The sequence below is a fragment of the Lissotriton helveticus genome, chromosome 2_1 (assembly GCF_964261635.1).
Source record: "Lissotriton helveticus chromosome 2_1, aLisHel1.1, whole genome shotgun sequence".
Lineage (NCBI taxonomy): Eukaryota > Metazoa > Chordata > Amphibia > Caudata > Salamandridae > Lissotriton > Lissotriton helveticus.
This window is the reverse complement of record NC_136059.1, coordinates 128,347,689-128,374,044: the sequence shown is the minus strand read 5'-3', so window position 1 is coordinate 128,374,044 and position 26,356 is coordinate 128,347,689. Positions and strand designations below refer to the sequence as shown.

At 46.5% G+C, this 26,356-nt stretch overlaps 1 pseudogene; it reads left to right on the top strand.

Moving 5' to 3' along the window:
* Positions 1 to 1,137: 1,137 nt before the first annotated feature.
* Positions 1,138 to 26,356, top strand: part of LOC144820073 (uncharacterized) — a 105,426-nt pseudogene continuing 80,207 nt past the window's right edge.

The window sequence follows — 26,356 nt, the reverse complement described above, 5'->3', positions numbered from 1 at the left end:
TTGCCGCCACTGATGACATCCGCATCCTCCTCGACCAAGTCCACACCGCAGCCCTGATTCTACTTGACCTGTCAGCAGCATTCCACCCCATCTATCACCACACACTAGCGGGCAGTATACATGACGCCAGCATACAAGGAACCATCCTTGACTGGATCCGATCATTCCTCACCGACAGAAGCCGAAGGATCAGACTGCCACCCTTCCTAAAACACAAAAACTAACTGCGGAGTGCCCCAAGGATAATCATTCAGCCCAACCCTCTTCAACATCCACATGGCCCCCATCGCCACCAGTGTCCAACAGCATAGCCTCAGCAAAGTATCCTATGCCGGGGACACCCAGCTCATACTCTCCCTCACCAAGGAACCCAACACCACCAGACTCAACTTCCAGGAAGAAATGCAGGAATTCACGATCTGGATGACCAACAGCTGCATGAAACTCTACAGAGAGGGAATATAAGTCCTCATCTTCATAACCACCCACTGGCATGGAAAAAAACCTAGTGGCTGACTGCCCTCGACAGCCTTCCTGCCCCCATGGACCACACCAGCTACTGCTATGAGAGAATATAAAACAGCTATCTTAATCGCTTAAGCTGCTGACTTCTCCAGAATTCTGAATTCTAATAACAGATCCAAAGAAATCTTCGCTATTGTAAATGAACTGTCCAACCCGGGTAGAGTTTTAATAAAACCCACACCCACTCAAGCACTCTGCGATTCCTTGAACAACTTCTTTATCGAAAATATTTCCACCATCAAAGCTAGCATTCCTACAAGCACCTCCCACGAGATATTCCATTTTATTACTGGAAATCCTTGCTCTCTCTAACACATCCCGGCCATTAGCATACAGGCATTCCAGGACCTAAAATCTGCCCTCTCTCTTCTGAATGAGTCCTTATCCCAGGGTTGTGTCCCCAAGGCTTTTAAAGAGGCAATTGTGGTTCTCCTTCTTAAGAAACCAGGAGCTGACCTCCATAACCTGTCAAAAGACCATCCAAACTCCTTGCTCCCATACCTGTCTAAGGTACTGGAGGACCATGTGGCTAAGTGCCTGTCCAACTTCATTGAACAATCCAACTATCTCCATTCACACCAAGCTGGGTTCTGCCCTGCCCACTCAACTGATATGGTAATACTGTCGGTTGTAGACTCCGTGCGAGAGAAGACGAACAGGGGCATCCCTCAGTCCCTGGTGCTAATGGATCTCTCTGCTGCCATTGACATGGGTGATAAAGGTATCTTGGTGGACCATGTCAAAGAGACAGGCATCCAGGGATCAGCCCTCAGTTGAATCAATTCCTTTCTAGAGGATCACTCCCAGTCAGTCAGCACAGCCCAGTTCACGGAACCAACATTAAAAACCACTTGCGGGATCCCACAGGGTTCCTCGCTATCCCCCCATCTTTTTATTTTTAAATTCCTTTTTATTGAGCATCAAATAAGACATAACAGAGAGGGTAATAACCTCAAGCGCACCAGAGAGTATGCAGGGTCTGGGGTGGCGATACATTCGGCTATGATGGGTTCAGCTTCACACGTTCCCACGGCCACTACCTCCGTGTGCAGAACAAATGACGCTATTTTAAAGAACATAGAACACCCCCCCAAAAAAAACAATCCCCCCACCCCCAACCGGTGGTGACTAAATTATAAAGAAAAAAGAGCAAGACATTAATACATAGGAGGCAAGTCTTGACTTGGCATATTGACTAGTGCAGAGGTTAAGGTAGACCCAAGATATAACTTAAGGGCCGTAGGGTGACACCATGATAAAAGGCAAACCTATAATTGGAAAAGGTGCATGGCCCGCATTGTCGGAGGATAAACCGCACAAGGCAAACCCTGAGACAGGAAGACCACCAGAGGACCCCATCTGAGCACAAAATCTTCATAAGTGTCCCGAAAAATGTCCACCAGACGTTTCATGGAAAGTATCCTCCACTGTCGGGCATGCCACAGCGAGGTTGCTGGAGTCTCTGTCTTTTTCCAAGCAGCTGGAATAGTGAGCTTGGCAGCTCCCAAACACGTCCACATAATCACTTTGTCAGACTTAGTTTGCCTGATTAAGGTGGGTTCTTTAATCCCAAGGAGAGCAAAGTCAATGGAAGCCGGAATCGGATAACCCAATATGTATTTGATGTGAGATAAAATCTCATCCCAGAATGGGTGAATCTTAGGGCAGTCCCACCAAATAAGCCTGAAGTCCCCCTGAAACCCACATCCCCTCCAACAGAGATCTGAGGTGTCTGCCGTAAGAGCCACAAATTTCTCAGTTTCCGTAAGATCTCTAGTAGCCACCTCTCTAATGGGAGGTGTCGTGACACTAAGGTAATGGTAATATTCACTCTGCGGGAGCGCAAATTCCTTCCTACATTCATTAAACGTCAAGACCTCCCCATAACGCAACAGGTCTGATATTTTTAGGCAGTCCCCCTCCCTCCAACGGTCAAAGGTACCCTCATGTAGCGCCGGGGGGAATTCTGGATTAAAATGAATAGGCATGTAAGGAGGAGGGGAATGAACTCCAACCCTCCCTTTTTGTAACCTTATCCCAAATAGTCAGAGTTGTGCGGGTGGGGGTGCTAAGATATGCATTGGGAGGATGATCTCTCCTGGGCTTCCACAGCACATCCCAGATATAACGCCCTATGACTGAGCAATCCATATGGAGCCCGTGCTTGTCGGATTCCCTGGCCGACCACTCAACGGAGACTCGCAATTGAGCAGCTTGGTAATATAAAGTAAAGTCAGGTATGGCCAATCCGCCGTTATCACGAGGGCGTCAGAGCACATGATAGGGCAGGCTTGCCCTCCCTCCTTGCCAGATGAATTTAGTGATCAAAGTGTGGAGGCTTGGTAACATAGTACTCTCCAATTCTATAGGAAGGGCCTGGAATAAATACAAAAATGTAGGTAGAACCGTCATTTTTATCGCACTATTTCGCCCCAGCCAAGAAATGTAGAGGGGCGACCAATGTTTAAGGTCCTGTTTGAGCTGGGTTATCAGAGGAGGGTAGTTCGCTTTATACAGTTCACCCAGCCTAGCCGTGAGATGCACTCCCACATAGAGTAAGGAGCGTTTAGCCCATTGAAAAGAAGTCAGGAGTTTCAAGCGAAGCACCTCCGTAGGAGGAAGGGTAAGATTAAGTATGAAGGATTTCGTGAAATTTATCTTAAACCCTGCTACCTGTTCAAAGCTGCATAGTTCTTTTTGGACCACCGGTAATGAATTCACCGGGTCTGAAATTGAAAGGAGGATGTCATCAGCGAAAAAAAGGTCTTATGCTCAAAGCCGCCAAAGGTAATGTCCCGGATCTCATCATTGGCCTGAAACCTGACCGCTAAGGGTTTGATACTAAGGGCAGACAAGAGGGGCATAAGGAGGCACCCCTGCCTGGTGCCTCTGCTCAAACTAAAAGGGACGGTAGAGCAACCATTTACCATCACTCGGGAGGTGGGATGGTAATAGTTGGCCTTCAACATATTAAGAAACGTGTCGCCAAACCCGAATTTCCGCATAGTTAAGAAGAGGAAGGCTCAGTCCAACCAATCAAAGGCTTTTTCCACATCCAGACCCACTGGTACTGTGGGGATCTTAAACCTAGAAGCTTTCTCGATCAGATGGAATGTACGCTTGATGTTATCATGTGTTTGCCTTCCTTTTATAAAACCAGATTGGTTGGGATGGATTAATTCCGGCATCAGAGTATCCAATCGCGCTGCTAAGATTACGGAATAAAGCTTAGCATCCAAATTAAGAAGCACAATGGGTCTGTAAGAGCCGCAGAGTTGTGGGTTCTCACCAGGCTTGGGGATTACCGCAATCACCTCCTCCACCATTGAGCCGGAGACCTGGGAGTCGGAGGCAATGGCTTGAAATGGGCCGTAAGATGAGGAATGAGCTCTGTCGAAAAGCACCGGTAGAAATTAGCTATAAGGCCATCAAGTCCCGGGGATTTATGCAATTTAACTCTCGAGATAGCCTCTCGAACCACCTCTGGCATTATGGGGGAATCCAACAATTCAGCGGATGCCCTGTTAATCTGCGGGAGGGCAAGGGAGTCTAAAAATTGTTGTTGGCGCGTAGTGTCTAGAGTAGTGCCCTGATAGAGTTGACCATAAAAATCCCCAAAAGGTTTGCTTTAGCGGAGTCGGAGTGTGTGAGGTGTCCCTGACGATCTAGAATCCCCCTGAGCGCACCTTATTGCCCTGCGCGTAAGAAGCTGCTGAATTTTTAGCAGAGTGAAATCCGGCCGATTGAAATATATATGGCCCTTAGTTTACCCCTGAGAGCGGTGAGCTGTCTCTGAAGAACTCGGGTTGGATTGGCTTTATGTGCTTGCTCTACATTCTCCAATTCCTTCTTAAGAGCCTCCCTTTCCCTCGCCCTTTGTTTGTTCAATGTCAAATTAAGTTGAATGCATTTCCCACGGATCACGGCCTTAAAGGCATCCCAAGTGTTCTGTGGGGATGTGTCATGCAGATCATTATGCACAAAAAAAGTCAGCGATAGCCGCTCTTATGGCCTCTCTGGCCACTGAGTCTCAAGTGAGAGCTAATGGGAAATACCACCGAAGAGACCAATGAGAGGCCCAGGGTGATCAAACTATGGTCTGAGATTGTTATCGGAAGAATCCGAGCAGCCTGAAGGGCCCCTACAAGGGATTGGCTAATAAAAATATAATCAGTTCTGGAGTACGTCCTATGTACATGTGATAAATGTCTGTAATCTTTGGTATTTGGGTGTAAGGAACGCCAAGCAGAAAGTAACCCCAGGTCGGTGATTTTCTGCCACACCCTGCTAGAAAAGGTGTTAGTGGAAGCCTTATTAGTACTAGAACTATCGAGAGACCCCTGTCACGTAAGATTAAAATCCCCCATGAGCACAATTGGACCTTTGGCAAACCCCCCTATTTGATCAAGAGTGTGTGAAAGGAAGACAGAGAGTCCCGAGTTAGGAGCGTACAATGAAACAAAGGTGCAAAGCTTGCCTCTCAGTCGACCTTCAACTACAATCTCCCCTCCCTGTCATGCTTGACAGCCTCTAATTGGAAATTTGCCGAGACATGAAAGAGCAAGGCCACCCCATTGTGTTTTGTTGCCGCAGAGGAGGTATACATCAATGGATAGCTCCAGTGACGCAGTCTAGGGACCTCTGCTCTCTTGAGATGAGTCTCTTGCAATGCTACCTCCTCAAATTTGTGGTCATTCAAGTATTTCCAAATTTTTTGGCACTTCTGTGCGGAATTCAATCCCTTAACATTCCAATTGGCAATGTTAACCATCAAAAAGTGCAACCCCCCTCTCCACACCGCCCCACTAACCATCGCCCCACTGAACAAAGCAGTTTACACTGATTACATGACCAACCTTCCCAACAGGGCCCCCTGCCTACCCCCCTAAGCAACATAAGGACATAAGCCCGTTTCTCAAAAAAGAAAAGATCAAGAATACAAAGCCACCTCCCACAGTCACCACCGGGTACCATCCCCCCCAAAACCCGCCCTCAAATTAATCCTAAAACTCAAAATCGTAGGATCCATAGGTCCACGGCCCAAAAACCCCCCAGACCTAAAAGGAAGTATACTGGGTAACACAGACAAGACCCGCTCCTTCCGATTGCTAAATCTTGAAAACTAGGGAACAACATAATATCAAATAAACAAGAAAAATAAAAACCTCGGTGTCCTTGGTATACCAATTTGTGCAGCCAATGGAGCCCCAGCGTCCCCTTCCGCCAGGGAGCCCAACAGCGGCGCCGTCATTATCCAGTCTAACTTGAAAAGTCTAAAGAGCTCCTGATGAGCAGGCAGGAGGGTAGAAATATCCAAAGGGGAAGGGAAGCGTCAGTGAGTCCTCACGGCCATGTGTCCAGAAATGGGATCCTTCCTAAATCTCCATCAACGATGTCTAAGCGGAAACCTCATCTAGCAAGGGCAATCCCAGGAATAAAAACATCAAAGGCCATGAAGGATGAAACCAGTGTCCCCCGTTACCCTTGAGGCTCCACGCAACGGACCATCCATCCATAAAACCTCCAACTTCGGCCTCCACATGGAAATACCACCAAACAGAAAGCATGAAACTCTGCGGCCAGGAACACCCCCGTAGGACAAAGAAGACTCAACAATGCCTCGTGACCATCTGCCAAGGGTTGGGGCTGACTCTTGATGGTGCTCTGCCGCTAATGAAAACTCTGAGGAGGGCGACTCTTCTGGATGGGGAAATACGCACCCCCTCCGAAAGTTCGGAGATGTGGTGAGTTTTGTTGCCATGTTCAAAGATGAGGCCAAAGGGAAAGGACCACCTGTAGCTCATTTTATCTTTTTGCAACTTAGCGGTGATTGGTCTCAACTTTGCCAGTGGGCGAGGGTTGCGTAGGCCAGGTCTTGGAAGAGAGAGCAGCTATGGCCCTGAAAGGACACTTCTTTCTGTTTCCTTGCAGCCGAGAGGGTGGCTTCTTTCACCCAGAAAGAATGGAGCTTGACCAACACATCTCGAGGACGCTTGCGACTTCCTGCCGATAACATACCCACGCAGTGGTCTAATTTGATTTTGATTTGTCTAGGTACAAGTAGTTCAGCAAAGAGACCAGTGACAAATGCTTCCAAATCCGGGCCTTCCACCCCCTCCTCCAGATTCTTGATCCGAATATTCTCAATCCGGGTTCTATTCTCCAAATCCTCTGCTTTAAGCATAACTTGCTGAATCTAGGCTTGTAGGACCTGCTGTGTATCTTGCATTTTGGTTTGAGCCGCCACCAGATTCTGCGCTTGCCCTTCCACCTCCAGGATTTGGGTACACACTGCATCCACATCCTGCAGGAGAGTTGTAAGCTATTCAGTGAGGTCAGCCTTCAGTTGGTCCACAGATGACCGACGTTCCTGTTGGAACTCTAGACATAATTTCACCTTGAAGTCCCAGAGGGTAGCCACCAAGTCCTCACGCGTAAGCGCCATCTCCGTCATGTTAGAGGTGACCTCTGGTGAGGGTGTCTTTTCCGAGGCCTTAAAGTACTGGGATACTTTGGTAGTGTGTTTCTTAGGAGGCATATGGTCCCTTCCGCAAACCTGTGCACTTCTCAGGGAACACCAAATCCTGGCAAGGGACTAGATGACTGGAGCTCCGTGTCTCAAGGAGTGCCCCTGATGACCAAGAAGATCCAACCCCCGTTGGAAACACCGGATTGAGTGCACAGGGCTGGCAGGACCGTGGGGTCACCCCCAGGGAAGGTACAACCAGCTGAAGATCCCTCTAAAGCCACAGACTGCTTCCAGACCAACAATCAATTCTCCTGATAGAGTCGCCTCCTCACCGCTCTACACCATTTACTGTCCAGTTGTGCTCCCTGTCTTCATGCCACCACCAGCACCGGACCCAGAACCGCCGCCATCTTGAAGTCAGGCACGCTAAGCTGTAGTGCTTATCTCTTCATGCAGAACATCTTGCTGCACTGAACGCACCAATGTTAGTGCATTTTATTACTCCTAGCTTGTGGCTTGGAAACATCTTGCTGTCTTCTGCGGGGAACGCTGGGGACCCAGCCACACAGCCTCACAAGATCCCGGGACGTCTCCGCCTCCGCCCTGCTAGGAAAGCGCCACCACAACACGTTACCACATCAGTGGTGCCCTCACCGGAGTGCGTCCCTCCGCCTGGATCCTTGCTCACCGCCCGACGCCAAACTCCAATGCGACCTGTCCCTGCCACAGCGCCCCATCGGGGAGCCCTTCCATGACCAGACGGGCCCTCTCCTGAGCACCCCGGCGCTCTGGAACGGACTCGATGCTCCCGGCTCAGGCACCTCTAAAATGGCACCCGGAGCCCGGGAACCCCGCTAGATCTCCTCTCAATCCAGGCCCGTCCCACAGGGCCGCAGACATCATCTGCCGGCCAGAGAGCTCCCAGCTCTCAGTGCGGACACTGAGGAGGCGAAAATCACCGTCCCCAGACACCAGGTAAAGGCATAGCACGATCCTTAAGGTGTGGAGCTGAGCATGATCACGACCGCTCCGCCATCTTACTTGGCCACGCCCCCATCTTTTTAATATCTACTTTCTGCCTCTGATCCGGTCTCTTAAGGAAAGGAAAGTTGCCACAATCAATTACGCTGATGATCTACGACTAATGTCCACCATCGACAACTCACCTCAATCAGCCTTTGAATTTCAGTTTACCAAGCTGCACATCTGCCATTGGATGGACTGTAACCATTCAAAGATTAACCCAGGGAAGACCAAACTGGTCCTGACAGATAGGCCACAACTTCTGGCGACAACACTTTTGGCCAACGGAACGAGGACCCTCCCCCACCCCTTCTCCTGCTGCAAAATGTCTTGGTGTCACAATAAATAATGACCTGTCACTAAAAACCCAAGTTGGCTCTGTGATTTCAACCTGCTTCTTCCAATTACGGAAGATTAGAAGGATCAGCAGACTTCTCACACAGGCGGCATTGAAACAGGTTGTAATAGCCACAATTATATCCCACTTAGACTACGCAAACTCAGTCTACCTTGGTATGCCACTATTCTTAACCTGAAGTTTTCAGTTGGTGTAGAATCGAGTGGCCAGTCTGATCCACCAGCAACCTAGATGGCAATATGTCTCCCCACTACTGAGGAATCTGCACTGGCTTCCAATCGCCCAGTACTGCGCCTTTAAAGTAGGATGTCTGGTCTTTAAATCGCTACATGGACGGATCCCCAAATTCAGCAATAGTTTTATTCAAAGGTCCACTACCTAACGTAACCTACGCTTGGCTCACCTTTATCTCATGGCAACTCCCTCCTTCAAGCTGAAGCAACAAGGGGGCTGTAGGTTTGCAACTCAGGCACCCAGATTTTGGAATTCCTTTCACCTGGAAATCAGATCATGCACTGACCTGCTGGGCTTCAGAAAATCTCTTAACCGCATCACCGCAGTGCTAATTCCCCCGCGGCGCGGGGGGAGGGGGCCGCGCACGGCACCGGGGTGCTGATTACGAGTTCGGCTCGTCATGCAGCATGGTGGCACTGTGCTGATGTCGAGCGGAGCTTGTCATGCCCACGCCCGCTCAATGGAACGCCGAGCACAGCGGGAGAATGATCCCCGCGTGGGCATTCCGCGGAGGCCATGACGAGCTCAGTTCTTCATCAGCACAGCGCCACCGTGCTGCATGACAAGCTCAGCTCGTCATCAGCACGGAAAAGGTTATGACATGGTTAGAATTTTATAACAGAACATAACTCCCTCTGCATCCTCTGTAAGATCTTCAAATGGATCCCCACAAGTCAAAAAAGACTGGGCTATGGAAACGTCCTCTATGCCGGCATGAAAAAGTATCTGCTCTACAAGCTCTAAAATATGCAGAACACCGCCTCCAGAGTCAGGCTTATGTTCAGACTTTCCTCATGGGTCCGGACCCTTTGTCACACCAACTTTGTTCACACCTCTCCCAGCATTTGCAGTTGTGTGACAGAGGGGCAGGACCTTTGAGGAAAGTTTGTCTACAAGGCTACCCCCTGTGACCGCAGACTCTTTGTCCTTGTGTATGGTAGGTGGGCATGTTAAAAGGCATGTTGTATGACATTTGCTACATGTGCATTCTCACATTTGTGAGCTACATGATTGTGGATCTCTGACCCTGGTCTGAGACCTGCTCTTCTCCCCAGCAGCTCCGCTGTGCCCTGCTCCGACTCAGATCCTCTTGACCCAACTCAGGTAGGGTTCAAAACCACTGAGTGCTGAGGGCCCACCCCACTGGCATCCTGTAATTGAGCTTGTCCCTTCCTGTAAGAATCATCACTGTAGCTTTTTCAAACTGTTGTTCTTGCATTCTGCTAAATAATTGTTATTACTCCGTCAGTAATTGTGCTCATCCATTGATTCTGTGCCCATCCGTTGTTTTTGTTGTATCTGTGTACTTTTTCCTGTTGTTACCCCCCACTTCCGTCTCCCAGCTGCACAGTCCCTCCCCTCCCCTTCCTAATGGCCGCTGCTGCGGGGGAGCGTGAGCAAGTCCTGTGACCCTGGTCTGAGGCCTGCTAATCTCCGCAGCGGCTCCACTGTGCCATGCACCACCACAGATCCTCTTGGCCCAACCCTGGTAGGGTTCGAGACCACAGTGTGCTGAGTGCCCACCTTGCTGGCATCCAGTAATTGCGCTTTGTATCATCACTGCAGCTTTTTCCCACTTGTGCTTGCACTATTGCTCTTGCATTCTGCTCAATTATTGTTACTTCTCCCTCTGTAATTGTGCCCGTCCGTTGTTTCTGTACCCATCTGTTGGTTTTGTTGTGCCTGTGTACTTTTTTTCCGCAGTTACAGCCCCGGCATCCACTTACCACCTGCACGTTCCCTCCCCCTCCCTTACTTAATGGTGGCTGCTGCGGGGAAGCAGGAGCAAGACCTTTCATCCCGATCTTAGGCCTGCTCTTCTCCCAAGCAGCTCCCGCTGTGCGCTCCTCTGCCTCAGATCCTTTTGGCCCGACCCAGGTAGAATTCGAGCAATCCGTGCCCTGCGGAGGATGCCTATTGCCAGGACACCACACAAGACTAGTGTGGTACTCCACTAACTGGCTCAAGTTGCTGAGATCGGCCATTGTTGGCAGCGGGAGCCAAGGGCACGAGGGCCAGTTTGGGCTCAGGCCCATCGGTATGCCGCTTGATCTATTGTTAGTCACTTGGGAACTATGGAACATGGAATCTGGTTGCCACAGTTAGATTAGAAGAGGAAACCGGGTGGTGCTGCCTTTCCTCTCTCCCTGGTAGTGAGCTCTTGTTTGTACAGGGGAGTATCCCTTAGTGGACCACTCCTTTCCCAGAACGCAGTGCCGTCTGGTAGCTGCTGCTGCTGTCCCCATCTGCTGCTGATGCCCAAAGGTAAGATGTTTGAGGCCCTCTTCCTCTTGGAGGCTCCTGCCTGCACATCATCGTTGATGGTCCAGTGGTAGAGCGTCACTGCTCTGCTGCTTGACTACCCTCCTGTCCCTCTTTTCTGCTCTTCGTGTTGCTCTTTCAGCTCTTCTCCATTGCTTTTTACCTTTGGCTTTGTATTTTTTTCCTTACTTTGTTTGGCTTTGGCTTTCATGTGCTTTTGTACAATTCTTTTTTCCACCTTCCCTCCCTCGTTGATGCTGCGATGCCCCCAGCCACACCCCCTCCAGTGTCCTTTCCAGTGTTTGCTGCTTCCCAGCTGTCTAGGCACCCCACATCACTACTTAATGGCGGCCACTGTGCAGCCATGTGAGGCGGGTGTGCCACTGGTGCGTCAAATGTGTGCCAAAGGCAAGCTCATCTGCACTGTCCGTGCATGGACCACGTCCACTGCCAGGCACCCTCCTCACCCTCAACCCTGGACACCACGCTGCCTGCCTTCTAGCATCACAAAAGAATACAGTTGCACCATTGGCCTGCCGAAACTGAAAAACACCTTCTGCCACATCAACACACCAGGGCCTCTTGCTGCCCACCCGACCAACAGCTCACTCAACCTGGCTCAATTTGATCCTCCTCAATTTTTGATCCCTCCAAAAACATGCCACAGAAATCTGGACCAACCAGCTACAACATCACCCACAAGGACCATCCTGACTGCCCAGGTGGAGACATTGCCATCATCTACAATAGCACAGTCCTACTGACCACGCACTCTAATGGGCAAATGGCACACTTCCACTTCCAGATCCGGACCAGGCCCAATACCACCCTCAGCAGGTACCCTCATCTACAGGCCCCTTGGACCTGACCCCCATTCACTGATGCTACTGTAGACCTCATCATACCCCAGGCTCTCCGATCCACTGACTACATCCTACTTGGAGATTTCAACTTCCAACTGGACAACCCGAGTGACCAGACATAAAAACACCCTCCCGGAGAACCTCGCCAATACCAGGCTCAAGCAGCTAGTCACCACACCAACCCACATAGCCAGACACACGCTAGACCCCGTCTCTTCTGCCAGTGGGTACATTCAACTAGAGCCACACCACCAAACTCTCCTGGACCGTCCATCATTGTATACATCATGCCTTCACCATGCCCACCGTACACCACCACCATAATTTCCCTTCCCTGTCGCAGCTGGATCAAGGCCACAGAAGAACTTCTTGTCAACTACCTCAGCACCACCCCTCTGCCAACGCTTACAGACACCAATACCGCAGTGCACAACGTCCACCAATGGATGTCTCGCTGCACCAACGCCCTGGCACCCATCAAGAAGAAACCGGGTAAACAACCCTTCAAGAAGGAAAATTAGTTCACTCCTGCCCTACTCTAGTTCAGACACACCTGCAGACGTCTCGAGACGAGCTGGAGCCACAACATCAATCAACTCCGCAACACAGTCATCCGTGCACCATAGCACAAGCGTGCCTGTGTTGGCCCATGGCATCCATTGTGCGCCATCATAGGGGAAACAAACAGAGCTCCTTCTGACAGGTTAATGCCACTGGTGCATCATTTTCTTGACGTAATTGCAGCGAGAATCTTGAACCACGTTGCGCCGTTTTTAAAAAGTGACGCATCTTGGCATATGTGTGACCTTCTGAAGCCCTAGGCCAATATATACAAAAAAATAAAATTAAAACATAAATGTATTAATTTTATTTCCTACCATATAACACCACACCAATAAAAAAACAATTCAACATTTTATTACATTTATTTACATAATTAACAGGGTGTTGCACTTTGGGAAAATAATCAATATCTAGGAATGCACAAAACCATTGTTTATTATAGTTCAGCGCTAACACATTTCAGCATGTACAATATAAGTGCTTTACTTACAAGAAGGCAACATTTGACTTAAGAGTCTTTGTAGACACAAAGTAGCCCTTGTACTCATAATCTCCAAAGGAACATACACATTCAAGCAGTGATGAAGCTCGACCTGTGGTCTGATGACACTACGTGGTCTCAAACAACCTCAGTGATTGCAATATATAGAAAGGGCCCACAAACACAACTTCATTTAATATTCTTTACTCTTTCCATTGTGGAGTATAAAATGTCTTCCAAAGTATACTCATTATTTTATAACAGTAAATGTTTCCTCCCTTTTCATGGAGGCCGTCCGAGGTACAAGATTCCCCTTAATTTTTTCAGGGTTGAAAACAACAGATACCAATAGAATTATAAAATCCGCTCTAGTACCACTTATCTCATTAATTTTACACAGTGAGTTAGGCTGCTGAAACCTCCATGTGAAAGTCTAGGAAAAATGAGGAATTACCAGCAAAATCCAACTAAGAATTATTGACTCTCATTGTAATTACTTATTTATTAACGAACTCCAAGGTTCCTATTAATTATTGCTGGTAAGTTGATTATTGGTGTTAGTAAGTATTGACTTGCCACTAGAAATAGGGCCACAAACACAATAAGAGGGTCAGTCTCGGTCTCAATATATTATTACCTTGCTCAACCCTTGGTAAATGGAAAGATCAGAAAGGCGCAACTTAGGAGACAGATTTGTAAAACATTTGGAAACACCAATGCACTTAATAGGTAAGACATGTTGAAAAAACAACACCAGTTTATAAATAATATAATAGGTTATAGTTTCATAAATTAATAGAAACCAAAATGATCAAAAGTCCAATGTAGGGACCCATAGATATGAGTTGTAAAAGATTAAAATTAAAACTAGCACTTAAAAGCAAATAGCACACAAAGGTTTAAAAAAGGTGGAGCAGGACAAGGACAAAGTCTAAAGTTTACACTTACTTCCAGAAATGTTTCTTGATGCAGGAAAGTGGTCCACAGCACAAGCCAAGGGTTCAGAGGCTCTGGTTTTCCTCTTAGTGTCTGGGACTGCTACTACCACAATGCACCTGTTCAACTTATTGAGCTTTTTACAAAGGTTGCTCCATACAGCCTAACCTTCTTCCAGAGGGTCTCCTCGATATTTCAAAGTATCCAAAATACCAATCTAAGGATCTGAAATCTCCTAGATGGTGCTTGGGACGTGTGAACTACAATTCCAACAATGCACCAGGCCAAATCCGTGAAAGTCCACTGGTCGCACTACAGGATGGGAACTCTTGGTGGAGATGATGCCGGTGGGTTCTGTTAACCTGTTGCTTGCAGTGAGTTCACTGCTTTATCCTTCTTGAAGCAAGGCAAAGGCTATAGTACCAGATTGTGCAGCAGGTGCTGTCTTCAGAGTTCAACCCCTTGTAGTGCTGTTACAGAATCCAGAAGGACAGTCCTTATTCTCCTAGCAGCAGATCTTAGGTGCAATGGAACTCTTCTATACTTATCCAGTTTTCCTGGGCATCAAGCGGTGAGGGGCTGACCAATGAGTCACAGAGTACCATCCAGGTATATGATCATTTCCTCCATTTTCTTGTACCAGAAAGCACTATTCTCTCAAAATCTGAAATGGGGAAAGCCTCTCCACAGGAGCTGGATCATGCTTACCTAACCTGCTGGTGTGGTTATGTTTTCTAAACGCTCTACTTCCACACCTCACCCTAATCAAATTACAGGGTTCCTGTGTGAGTGGGTTGGCAGTATGTGGGGGTCATTCTTTCTTTGAAGACCAGTCTGGCTAGCCCTCACCCCTTCCTGCCATCTGCTCTGTAGTTTGTACTTCTTCCACAGTAAACCCATTATCTGTGTAGCAGGGGTTTTCACACCTCATTAGAGCAGCCTGTTCAGCCTGGACAGAGGCTCGCCAACCAGGAGAAAGCATCTGAAAGAACATTTAATAACATTTTCTCTCACTGCTATTAGAAGTCTAACAATGGCAAATTGCTGGATATTTCTTAACTATTAATGTGATACCTTGAACTATAATTTTTCAATAAGTGTACTTAGGTAAAATATTACAATGTTAGCCTATGGAACCATTCATTACAAGGAGGAAAAGCAAAATTGGCAGTTGTTTTCCCTCACCACGGCATATAAAACATATTTTATAATGTCCCTGTTTAAAGTTACAAGGCAGCTTATCCGTGGGGCACCTAGGAGAGACCTTAGGGGTGACACATATGTGACAGTAAGGCAGATTAATACTTTGGAAGTACCTTAAAATCCAAAGCCGTATTTGCACATAACTTCAAATTAAAAGCAGCCTGCAAGGCAGGCCTGGCTTTTAAAATGCCAGTTGGCGCCACAGTAGTGCACACTCCAGTGCAGGAATTCTACTGGGCCTCTAAACCTCCCTGCCATATTATATACTAGAGACTTATTGAATGATTAAAACCCCCTTGTCTTATTATATACTAGAGACTTTCGTGGGTCTGTAATTGGCAATTGTAATTTTACCAAATTACCATTTACTTTTTTCACAGAGTAAAAACCAGCACCTAGAAGTCAAAATGGGGGCAGAAAGTGGGGGCACACTGTAAACAGTTCCTGATTTCTCACAATTACAGACTGCATTTTCATCACCATCTGAGTTACTGTCACACTTTTATCAGTTACTTGTGAGGAAATACCAGCCCGTTTTCGGGACATTTCATGATGAGAGGCTACATTTGGGGTACTGCTAAAGCTGATGGCTTTCAGACAATGCTTATTAATGTGTGTCAGATCTAGTATTATCCTCTGTTGCTCTGGAATATATTGTGTGAGGACTATCCTGCACTATGTCTAGTATATCCATGTCTGGTATTACTAGGTACATGTGCCGTATGTCCATGTCTGGTTTCACTAGGTACATAAGTAGCATGTCTATTTATGGTATCACTAGGTACATATGTAGTATTTCCATGTCTGGTATCACCAGGTTCATGTGTATTATGCCCATGTCTGGTATTACCAGGTGAATCTGTAGTATGTACATGTATGATACCACCAGGTGCATGTGTACTATGTCCATGTCTGGTATCACTAGGTACATATGTGGTATGACCATGTCTGATTTCACCAGGTAAACGTATCTTATGTCCATGTCTGGTACCACCAGGTACATGTGTGTATGTCCATGTATGATTTCACCATGTTCATGTGTAGTATGTCCATGGCTGATATCACCAGGTAAGAGGTAGTATGTCCATGTGTGGTGTCACATGTTACATATGTAGCATGTCTACTTCTGGTAGCACCAGGTACATATGTACTATGTACATGTCTTATGTCACTAGGAGCCTTGTTTACATATATTTTGGTATGATCAGAATATATATTTGATTTGCTCAGAGAATTACACTTTTGCACATGGACATAATTTCTTCCTTCTTAAGCTCACAAAACTTTGAACTAGATGACCTGGGCCACTTTGCAGTTTCCCGGGTATGATTGAGGTGAACATGTGTGCATTTCTATTTGCTCCTGTGAGTTGTCATTTCCATTGGAGTATTTGTAAACAGTGTACGACTAGCCCAGGACAAAAGTCAACTCCTTCATGCAATTGCATAGTTTTCTTTATGTTTTTACCTTCGGAAATCAGTTACCTGACACCCCACACATTATTGGGGTGTTTCTATATCCTTCTCATCCTGGAAAGAAGTTTGGGGCATATTATCTAGATGTGCGTTAAAAAACGCACATCGCACATTTTCATATCATTTTTTGCGCCGTGATAGCACGTAATTATCAACGTGCATCACGTAGGCGAAATCAAATCCGGCGATAGTCGGCGATATGGAACATTAGCGCATGAAAACAAGCTTTGCTTTCACGCGCTAATGTGTGCCTTGATAATATGGGGGGTGGCTTCAGCTTTATGATCCACACCCACATGTTATCTATGCCTAACACCTGATCAAAGCAGGCATTGGGAGACCTGCAATAAACGAGTTTATCGCAGGTCTCCTTCTCCCAACGCCTGCCTTGATGATAGGGTGTTAACACCTTCAACCACATTTTACATGTGGTTGGACGTGGGAACGCCCACCCTGCATCCCATTAGCGTTATCTATCGCCCCCAGTCCGGGGCAATAGATAACGTCAAGAATATGTCTCTAACTCAGGTTAGAGATGTACTGGGAATAGTGCGAATTGAAAATAAATGTGTTAGCGACTTTAAAAAGTTGCTAACGCATTTATCGAGGGCTTGGTAATATGCCCCTTTATTCTTGCCTCTGAAAAGAGAAAATCTCCAAACAATGTTAGCATTGAAAAGGGTCGGAGGAGAGCAGGCATTGGCCACAATCTTAGATATATATGGACATTAATAAACATTCAATATTGACCAAGCCTTGAACCTCTCACTCCCCACTCCTGCAAAACATTGCACCATCATGGGGTAATATCACAAGATATCTACAAGATTTATGCAACATCAATTTGAGTGAAATAAAGTGACCTGCTAATCATGATACTATGCGCCTAAATCTTTTTTACAAGTTGCAAATAGTTTTGGAAATAGGGATCAGTATGTCTACTCTTCCTATGCATGTTTATTATATGTGGTATTTCTATATCTAATATGCCTGTATGGACTGGTAGTTTTTCCTTGTCTACAATGTATCTGTTTACTCTTAGTATGGCCATGTCTACTCTCTCTTTGACACTATAATGACTTCATAGTCTACTATTTCCTAAAGGCAGGATCTCACCTTCACTGCTAAAATAACGGGTGACTGGGTTACTGTTACTTTTTCCAGTACTCCTGTCTTTTAGTCATGTCATAAACAATCATGTAATAAGGTGTCAAAGAGAGATCAGCCACTCGACAGAATGGGCCCTTGTGTCACCCGGAAAAGATTGCACACTCTGCCATCTCCATTGTTACATGTAAGACTAATGGATCACTCTAGATAGTTATGTTATATGAAAGATATATGTGTATCTCCCAATCGCCCGTGGTTTCTTGCTACCACAGAATTGACAGTAATGTTTAGATTTATCCCAAATCAGAAGTTGGGCCTTGTTCTAGCAGCCCTAATGTGAAGTCTGGTTTTGTGAGAGAGATTACCTGAGCAGCAGGGGTTAAAGGTTACATATATTGGGGTTACCTGTCAGAATTAATGTGTTCACCCCTCCAACTGAGCATATATCCCTCCAGATTGTTGTTGTTAGCACTTAAAATCTCTCATTCCCATAACGTTATTCTGAAACTGTTCTCGCTAGGGCGCAAGAGGGAAGCTGACTGTAAATCAACAGCTGCTAATCTCAAAGAAGCAGTGAAGAGTTTTACCAAAGACCAGGACATAAGGGCAGAATCTGAGCTGATTATGAAACCGTAAGCTAACTGGAAAGAGTTCCTGATGCCAGCCCCCATCTCCATTGCCATTTTAGGAGAGCTGGCAGCCATTTCATCAGCCAGTGGGGACTTCTCTATCAACCTGAATCCACCAGCAAGTGGTTACCAGCACATGCAATACCCAGAGTCCTTTTCTGCCACCCTAATGCAGATTTCCAACAAAGCCTGGAATTCCTTCAAAACAGCAAACAAAAGCATGAATCAGATCAGGCTCCTCACAGGTTCCTTGCCACGTGACCTTAAATAATTAGGCACGATTCTGTTCCATCCCACTGCCACTGTTAATGCCATGCTCCCACAGCACCTAAGCTCTCTTCTCAAGACTTCCAGGGATTGCACATCCTTGGCTCAGGCTGTAAAGACAAGTTTTAATAACACCATTCTCTTAATCCAAGAGGTGCTTGAAGCTTGTGTGAACTCCAAGAGGGGCTACGAGAAGAAGTTGTACGATGTGAAGTTCGCCCTGGAACAGCTCACCGTTATAGAAGCATCTGCAAAAGATGCTGTAAAAATGGCAGAAGAGTACAGGAAGATGACCGAGACTCAATGTAAGGATGCTGCAGATTCCTACAAGGATGCTCTGAAGAAAGTGCCCTCTGCGTGGGAAAACATGACTGCTAATTTTGTGAGTGGCATTCTTGACACTGACTTCCTCTGCAAAGTCACTGATGAGCAAGGAGCTTTGCACACATATTGCTGCAGGTGAGAATGTGGGTACTGTTGATGCAAGTGACGTAAAGTCCAATCAGGCAACTAAGACAATCTGCTCCAAGTCCAATCAGATGTCAGCTATCACAGACGGCCTTCAGAAAGTCATAGACAGTAATGGGAAAACCATTAACATGACGATGGTTTATAATGAGAGAAATAATACAGTGACAACAAACTATCCAAAAGATCTGTCAATGAGATTGAAAAAGGAGATAGAGGAGGAAGCTGAGTGTAAAGCATGAACACAAATGGATAATGTTCTACTATCTGTTGTTGAAATATCTGAAGACTTGGGAAGAGTTGCTTTGGCTAAGACACCAGATGAGAGTTTCCAGCAAGCAAGTGTTCAAAGGATAAACTCATTAATTAGCAGGGCAATAAAAGTTGATTTATATTGTAAATTAGAGACTAATGCTCAACCCTTGAAGACAGCTCCACCGAATGCAGCCAGCACCCAAGGCCCTGTCAGCGTAAGCACTCACTCTGCACAAATGGCACAGACACGAGTGGATCAAGCCATAGTTCAATACAAAAATATCAGGTATTGTACAAGGAATCCTTCGAGAAGGTCCAAAAAGAAAATAAGGAACTAACAACGATCCTGGTTGAAATGAAAAGCTATTCAATGGAGGAGATTGATTTTGAGACAGCCAAAAAGATGCTCATTAAGGCCTAGATTGCCTAGGGAGAGTGAAAAAGCAGTGGGAGAAAAGGATCCTCTTCTTCCAGATGATCTCCAACTTCATCCAATCATGTTTAGATAACAATGTCAATGAGTTAGTGCAGTCTGCCAGATCAGTGCAGAAAATCCCCAACTATTCCACTGATACCTTTGTGAAGGACCTGATGTACAACTGAGCATTTGCATGCAGCAGTGTTTCCCAGTTAGTCAACATGATCTCTTCTACCTACTGCGAGGTTTCCACGCGCTACCTGATGGACGGCGTGAGCTCTGATCATCATGTCTCCCACAGACCCACAGTTCAAGATTGAGCGTGAGAAGCTACAAAGTGGTTGTGAAGAGGCTCAAAATTCAATCCAAAGAAAAACCAAAGGTGGTGATGGACGGAGCGTTGACAATACAAACACTCACCCCCAGTCAACTGATCTGGGTTTAATCCATCACCGTTCTTTAGCTCACTCCACCACCCCAGGTCAGACATGGCCATATGCAAATCAGTGTGACCCTGTGCCTCATGGGAACAGTCCAGCCCGAACTGCCAAGCCATGTCTTCCCTGGACCGGAATCAAGCTTCGCAAGACCGGTTTCTGGCATTACAGCCGTCTTCAGCCGGGCTTGCTTGACTCCAGTGGCAAAGTGAGCAAGGGACTCACGTCTGAGCATACCCTGCCCACTTAGGGCGAACAAAGAAAAACCAAAGGTGGTGATGGACGGAGAATTGACAATACAAACACTCACCCCCAGTCAACTGATCTGGGTTTAATCCATCACCGTTCTTTAGCTCACTCCGCCACCCCAGTTCAGACATGGCCATATGCAAATCAGTCTGACCCTGTGCCTCATGGGAACAGTCCAGCCCGAACTGCCAAGCCATGTCTTCCCTGGACCGGAATCAAGCTTCCCAGGACCGGTTTCAGGCATTACAGCCGTCTTCAGCCGGGCTTGCTTGACTCCAGTGGCAAAGTGAGCAAGGGACTCACATCTGAGCATACCCTGCCAACTTAGGGCGAACAAAGAAAAACCAAAGGTGGTGATGGACGGAGCGTTGACAATACAAACACTCACCCCCAGTCAACTGATCTGGGTTTAATCCATCACCGTTCTTTAGCTCACTCCGCCACCCCAGTTCAGACATGGCCATATGCAAATCAGTCTGACCCTGTGCCTCATGGGAACAGTCCAGCCCGAACTGCCAAGCCATGTCTTCCCTGGACCGGAATCAAACTTCCCAGGACCGGTTTCTGGCATTACAGCCGTCTTCAGCCGGGCTTGCTTGTCTCCAGTGGCAAAGTGAGCAAGGGACTCACGTCTGAGCATACCCTGCCAACTTAGGGCGAGCAAAGAAAAACCAAAGGTGGTGATGGACGGAGCGTTGACAATACAAACACTCACCCCCAGTCAACTGATCTGGGTTTAATCCATCACTGTTCTTTAGCTCACTCCGCCACCCCAGTTCAGACATGGCCATATGCAAATCAGTCTGACCCTGTGCCTCATGGGAACAGTCCAGCCCGAACTGCCAAGCCATGTCTTCCCTGGACCGGAATCAAGCTTTCCAGGACCGGTTTCTGTCATTACAGCCGTCTTCAGCCGGGCTTGCTTGACTCCAGTGGCAAAGTGAGCAAGGGACTCACGTTTGAGCATACCCTGCCAACTTAGGGCGAACAAAGAAAAACCAAAGGTTGTGATGGACGGAGCATTGACAATACAAACACTTACCCCCAGTCAACTGATCTGGGTTGATTCCATCACTGTTCTTTAGCTCACTCCGCCATCCCAGTTCAGACATGGCCATATGCAAATCAGTCTGACCCTGTGCCTCATGGGAACAGTCCAGCCCAAACTGCCAAGCCATGTCTTCCCTGGACCGGAATCAAGCTTCCCAGGACCGTTTTGAGGCATTACAGCGTCTTCAGCCGGGCTTGCTTGACTCCAGTGGCAAAGTGAGCAAGGGACTCACATCTGAGCATACCCTGCCAACTTAGGGCGAACAAAGAAAAACCAAAGGTGGTGATGGACGGAGCGTTGACAATACAAACACTCACCCCCAGTCAACTGATCTGGGTTTAATCCATCACCGTTCTTTAGCTCACTCCGCCACCCCAGTTCAGACATGGCCATATGCAAAGCAGTCTGACCCTGTGCCTCATGGGACAGTCCAGCCCGAACTGCCAAGCCATGTCTTCCCTGGACGCGAATCAAGCTTCCCAGGACCGGTTTCTGGCATTAAAGCCGTCTTCAACCGGGCTTGCTTGACTCCAGTGGCAAAGTGAGCAAGGGACTCACGTCTGAGCATACCCTGCCAACTTAGGGCAAACAAAGAAAAACCAAAGGTGGTGATGGACGGAGCGTTGAAAATACAAACACTCACCCCCAGTCAACTGATCTGGGTTTAATCCATCACCGTTCTTTAGCTCACTCCGCAACCCCAGTTCAGACATGGCCATATGCAAATCAGTCTGACCCTGTGCCTCATGGGAACAGTCCAGCCCGAACTGCCAAGCCATGTCTTCACTGGACCGGAATCAAGCTTCCCAGGACCGGTTTCTGGCATTATAGCCGTCTTCAGCCGGGCTTGCTTGACTCCAGGCAAATTCAATCCAAGCCTTGGTGATTTCCAAATAAGAAGAGTTTGACATGAGTATTGAGGAGAGAGTTATTGAAATCAATTGCGAGCTGGGACAAGCCATCCCATCCCTCACAGAAGCCGAAAAGAAACGCATGCAGGAGTATGTAAATGCAGGGGCAAACGCAATTGGTTTCTAAAAATATCTATCTTTTCCTGAGAGGGCCAGCATATTCTGTTTAACTCAAGTTTACCTCCTTCAGCTTTGCTTAGACAATAATCAATTGCAGTCAGTGGGCGGAAGATGTTTCCCTTCCAATGGGTGTGGGTGATGGGCACTTTACATTTAATATATCACATGTTTTGCTCTAGATATATGTTGTCCATTAGTTTGAAATATTGCCTCATATGCCATTCTTTAGAAATGTATCAACCATGAGATATCAAGCAATGCTAGCTCAATTATGTGCACTGCTATGTCAGATAACTCTGTGTGTGAACTCAAGGTCATGACAAATACCTCTGCCTTGAAATCAAAGCACTGTTACATATCTCGTTCCATGAACTATAGGGGGTAGAAAATACACTACTCAAGAAATAAACTGCTGCAAGATCCACCTGTGCTTTACATTTTATGCATGAGCATCGTTTGCTGTTTTTCTTAGACTCATTGGAGACTCCCATATTCAGACCTTTGAACTCAAAGTACCTCTGAATTCCATGCCTTGCTTTCTCCAAGAATTCATGATTTAAAACACCCCTGCTTGAGAACATGTTCTTGCACAGTAGATGGGTCCCAGTGTAGTGGTGAGCCTCAGCAAGGCCTACCAGTGCAAGAGATTCACCCTTATCTGCACAGAGTCCTCAGACCAATAGAAAGAAGTTGGCACAGAAGCTGGAATAGAAAAGACAGAGTTTATTTAACCTCATGAGGTGGAACAACATTCACATAACACCCTTTGGTAGTGTGTGAGGTAGCACACTGACTGGAAGCAGCTTGGTCCTTTTATACCCACACAGGGGCTCAAATGAAGGTGGTACAAAGTACAGAATGCTGGTTTCAAATACATATAAGGTCATACAGAGAGTGTGCTGGCAACAAGTGGGAGGGGCTGACAGTTAGCTAATTCTGGTGGACACATCCTGACAGTTACAAGTTGGGGACAGCTGTAAGCTCAACTGAGCATGTGCGAAACAGGAGAGACTAAATATATCTCGTCTCTAGGCAAATTTCAAGAGCAGTTAACAGAAAGGTAGTACAGAGCACATGGTTAGCACATGGCAAACAATAGAAATACAAAATGGATTCCACAAAATGGACAAGATAGTCTCTAAAGAAGAGATGTCTTCTGCTAATGCTTAACCTAATCACTGCTAAATTACAACAGACGACCCTTTCAGCATTAGATGAAGACATTCATTTATCTGGGGTAATCTAGATATGCATCCTGTACTTTGATGTTCATCATCTCAGTAATTTCATTATTTAACATTTGTTGTGCTTTTATGTTTGCAATATTTCTTTTGGCAGGTGCACAAGCAGTGATGCACATGGAGCAAAGCATAGGACCACATTGTATACAAGTACCGCATGTAAATAGTATCACCAGTCGTATACATAGAATAGTCAGTAGCTTCCAGCCCCAAGTAACAAAGAGTGTCCATATCCAGTTCGAAAATGTCCATATACCAGTCTCTGGGTGAATTTCTGCCGCAATCTTATGCAGTTTAGAGATTGCATCATAGACTGAAGTTGAGTGATCAGGTATAAAAACACGACAACTGCTACCGATGATGCAAAATGCACCACCTCGATCAGCCAAAATCACGTCAAGAACCAGCCTATTTTGGAGTGCTGCAATTCTTGCAATTTGCAGTTCTCTAATGTTCCCAAGTGCCATAGATTTCTGATTGTTGACAGCCTCCACAACACAAGTCAATCAGCTGATCTTTCTGCTATTCAATGCAGCACCCAGAATGAAGAACAAACCCAAATTGAAATCAACATATTGTTGCAAAGTGGTATCTGTCTTGTCAACTTCATCTGTACTTATTGTTCGTTTGTATCTATTCTTGGAAATATCATTGTACGACTTGAGGTCAAGGTGATATGACGCAGGTTCTAAAAACACAGGGGGTAACAAAAATGATATGTAACATACCCAGGACTACCCAACAGGCAATTGATAGTATTACCACAAACAAAGTATGTATTGTGCGACAATGTAAAACTACTGGTATTGGCACCTTCAATAGTTAATGTTGAAATACATTCACTCCGACCTAGGGAATTCTCCCAGCACTGCCAATACATACATCTGTTTAAGCTCTGGTTACAGAAATCACGAAGGGTCCAATGTTTTTGATTGTTCTCATATTTGTGAAGACATATGGTGTCGAAATATTGTCCGGTTGGTACTCTTCCCATTCCCATTTAGTCCATTTAGCTTGAGGATAACCATCTTCATCTTGGTAGCATTCTTTATTCAACCGAAAGATGATTCCACCTACTGAGGGCTTTACAGAAGCAAACAAAAGGGCATACCAAGCTTGACATGAACCATTGTGGAAAAAAGGAAGAGGAATAAAAGATGTTCCTCCTTTCTTTTGGTGTGCAGGTATCATCCCACACACCCAACAATTGGTAGTATTCATGGCATTATGCGTATGATGCAACATCTGGATGAATGTGTTATTTAGGCAGGATTGTCGATGCTTCTGCTCATGATAGGGAAGCGTTTAGTAATGGTGTTCCACTGGAGCTGGAGTAGTGGCAACAAAAAGCTGTCGAGCAGGAGCAAATTTTTCAACAAACCAGGTGAATATTGCCATAACCACCAGGGCTGCAACAAACCCTACAGAACAAATGATTCTTTTGTTATTCATTTCATCAACAGTGATGATTGGTCTTTTTAAAAACTTGTTGAAAACAATCGTTGGAGCTCTTCTCCCTAGGCAGCCGTTGATTTCTTCACCACAGGCCAAGAAGGGTGTCACTACACTAATGCAGGGCTGATCCCCCCACTTGCCACATCGACTCTCCATTTCACAAACCCAGGGCGGTAGCTCAACCAGTCTTGTTCAACACTGCAGATTCTTTCCTAGATCTCAAGTGGTATCGCGATGCTCCAGGAATCGTGTGGTCAGGGAAGTCTTCCGCAGATTCGTCAGGTGAGATAGCTTGACCTTTCTCTGTCTCCAGAATCTCTCGATGGTCGGTCAGCGCAACAGGTTCCACCAAGGCAGGCGACACACGCTTGCAATGCGTGCTGTGGATCCAGTTCTTTTTGTTTGTCACTCGAACTGCTGTCCTTGTAGCCAAAAGCACCTGCTCCAGACCTCGCCACCTCAAGTCCAAGCTGATCGATCTGTCGAAGACCTTGACCATCACGTAGTCGCTGGGACGGAGTTCATGGGCCTCGCCTGCAGATCTGTCAGGAAGCGCTTCTCGAAGCTGTTGATGAATAGAGATCAAACTGTTGGTTAACTGTGCCAAATAATCATTCAACAGAACACAAGGTACATCATGTATGGGGCGTGGCTTAGGTACTCCCCAAATATTCATTGGTCTCCCAAATACCACGTCATACTGTGAGAGGCCTGACCGTGAGTGTGGCACGGATCTTATGGATAACTATGCCAAAGGTAGTGCATCTGGCCACTTTAGGGACGTGGAAGCCAGTATTTTTGCCAGCTTCAATTTTAAAGTAGCGTTATACCTTTCCACCAATCCTGCTGATTGCGGGTGGAAGACTGTATGGAATTTCTGTTTGATCCCTAACCCTTTCAGGACATGCTCAACAACTTACCCAATAAAATGAGGTCTGTTGTCACTCCACAAAGGCTTACAAACACCATGTCTAGGGAAAAACTCCTTCCGAAGCACCTTTGCTGTGGTAAGAGCAGTATTATCCTTTGTAGGGTATGCCTCTATCCATTTACTGAAGGCACATACAACCACTAGGACATATTTCAGGATTATTGCAGCGTTCAATGTGGATATAATCTATCTGCAAGACGTAAAAAGGAGCGGTTGGTGTAGCAAACCCTCCTGTAGGAGTCTGTGTCTCTTTTCCATGATTATACTGTCAACAGATCAAACAGGACTGTACTATTCTTTTAGCTATGCAGGCAATTTCAGGATGCTCCCAGACTTGTGTAAGCAATTTAGTTATTGCTAGAGCTCCAACATGTGCCTGCCCATGTGCCATTTCAACCATAGGTTGTAAATTGGCTGCAGA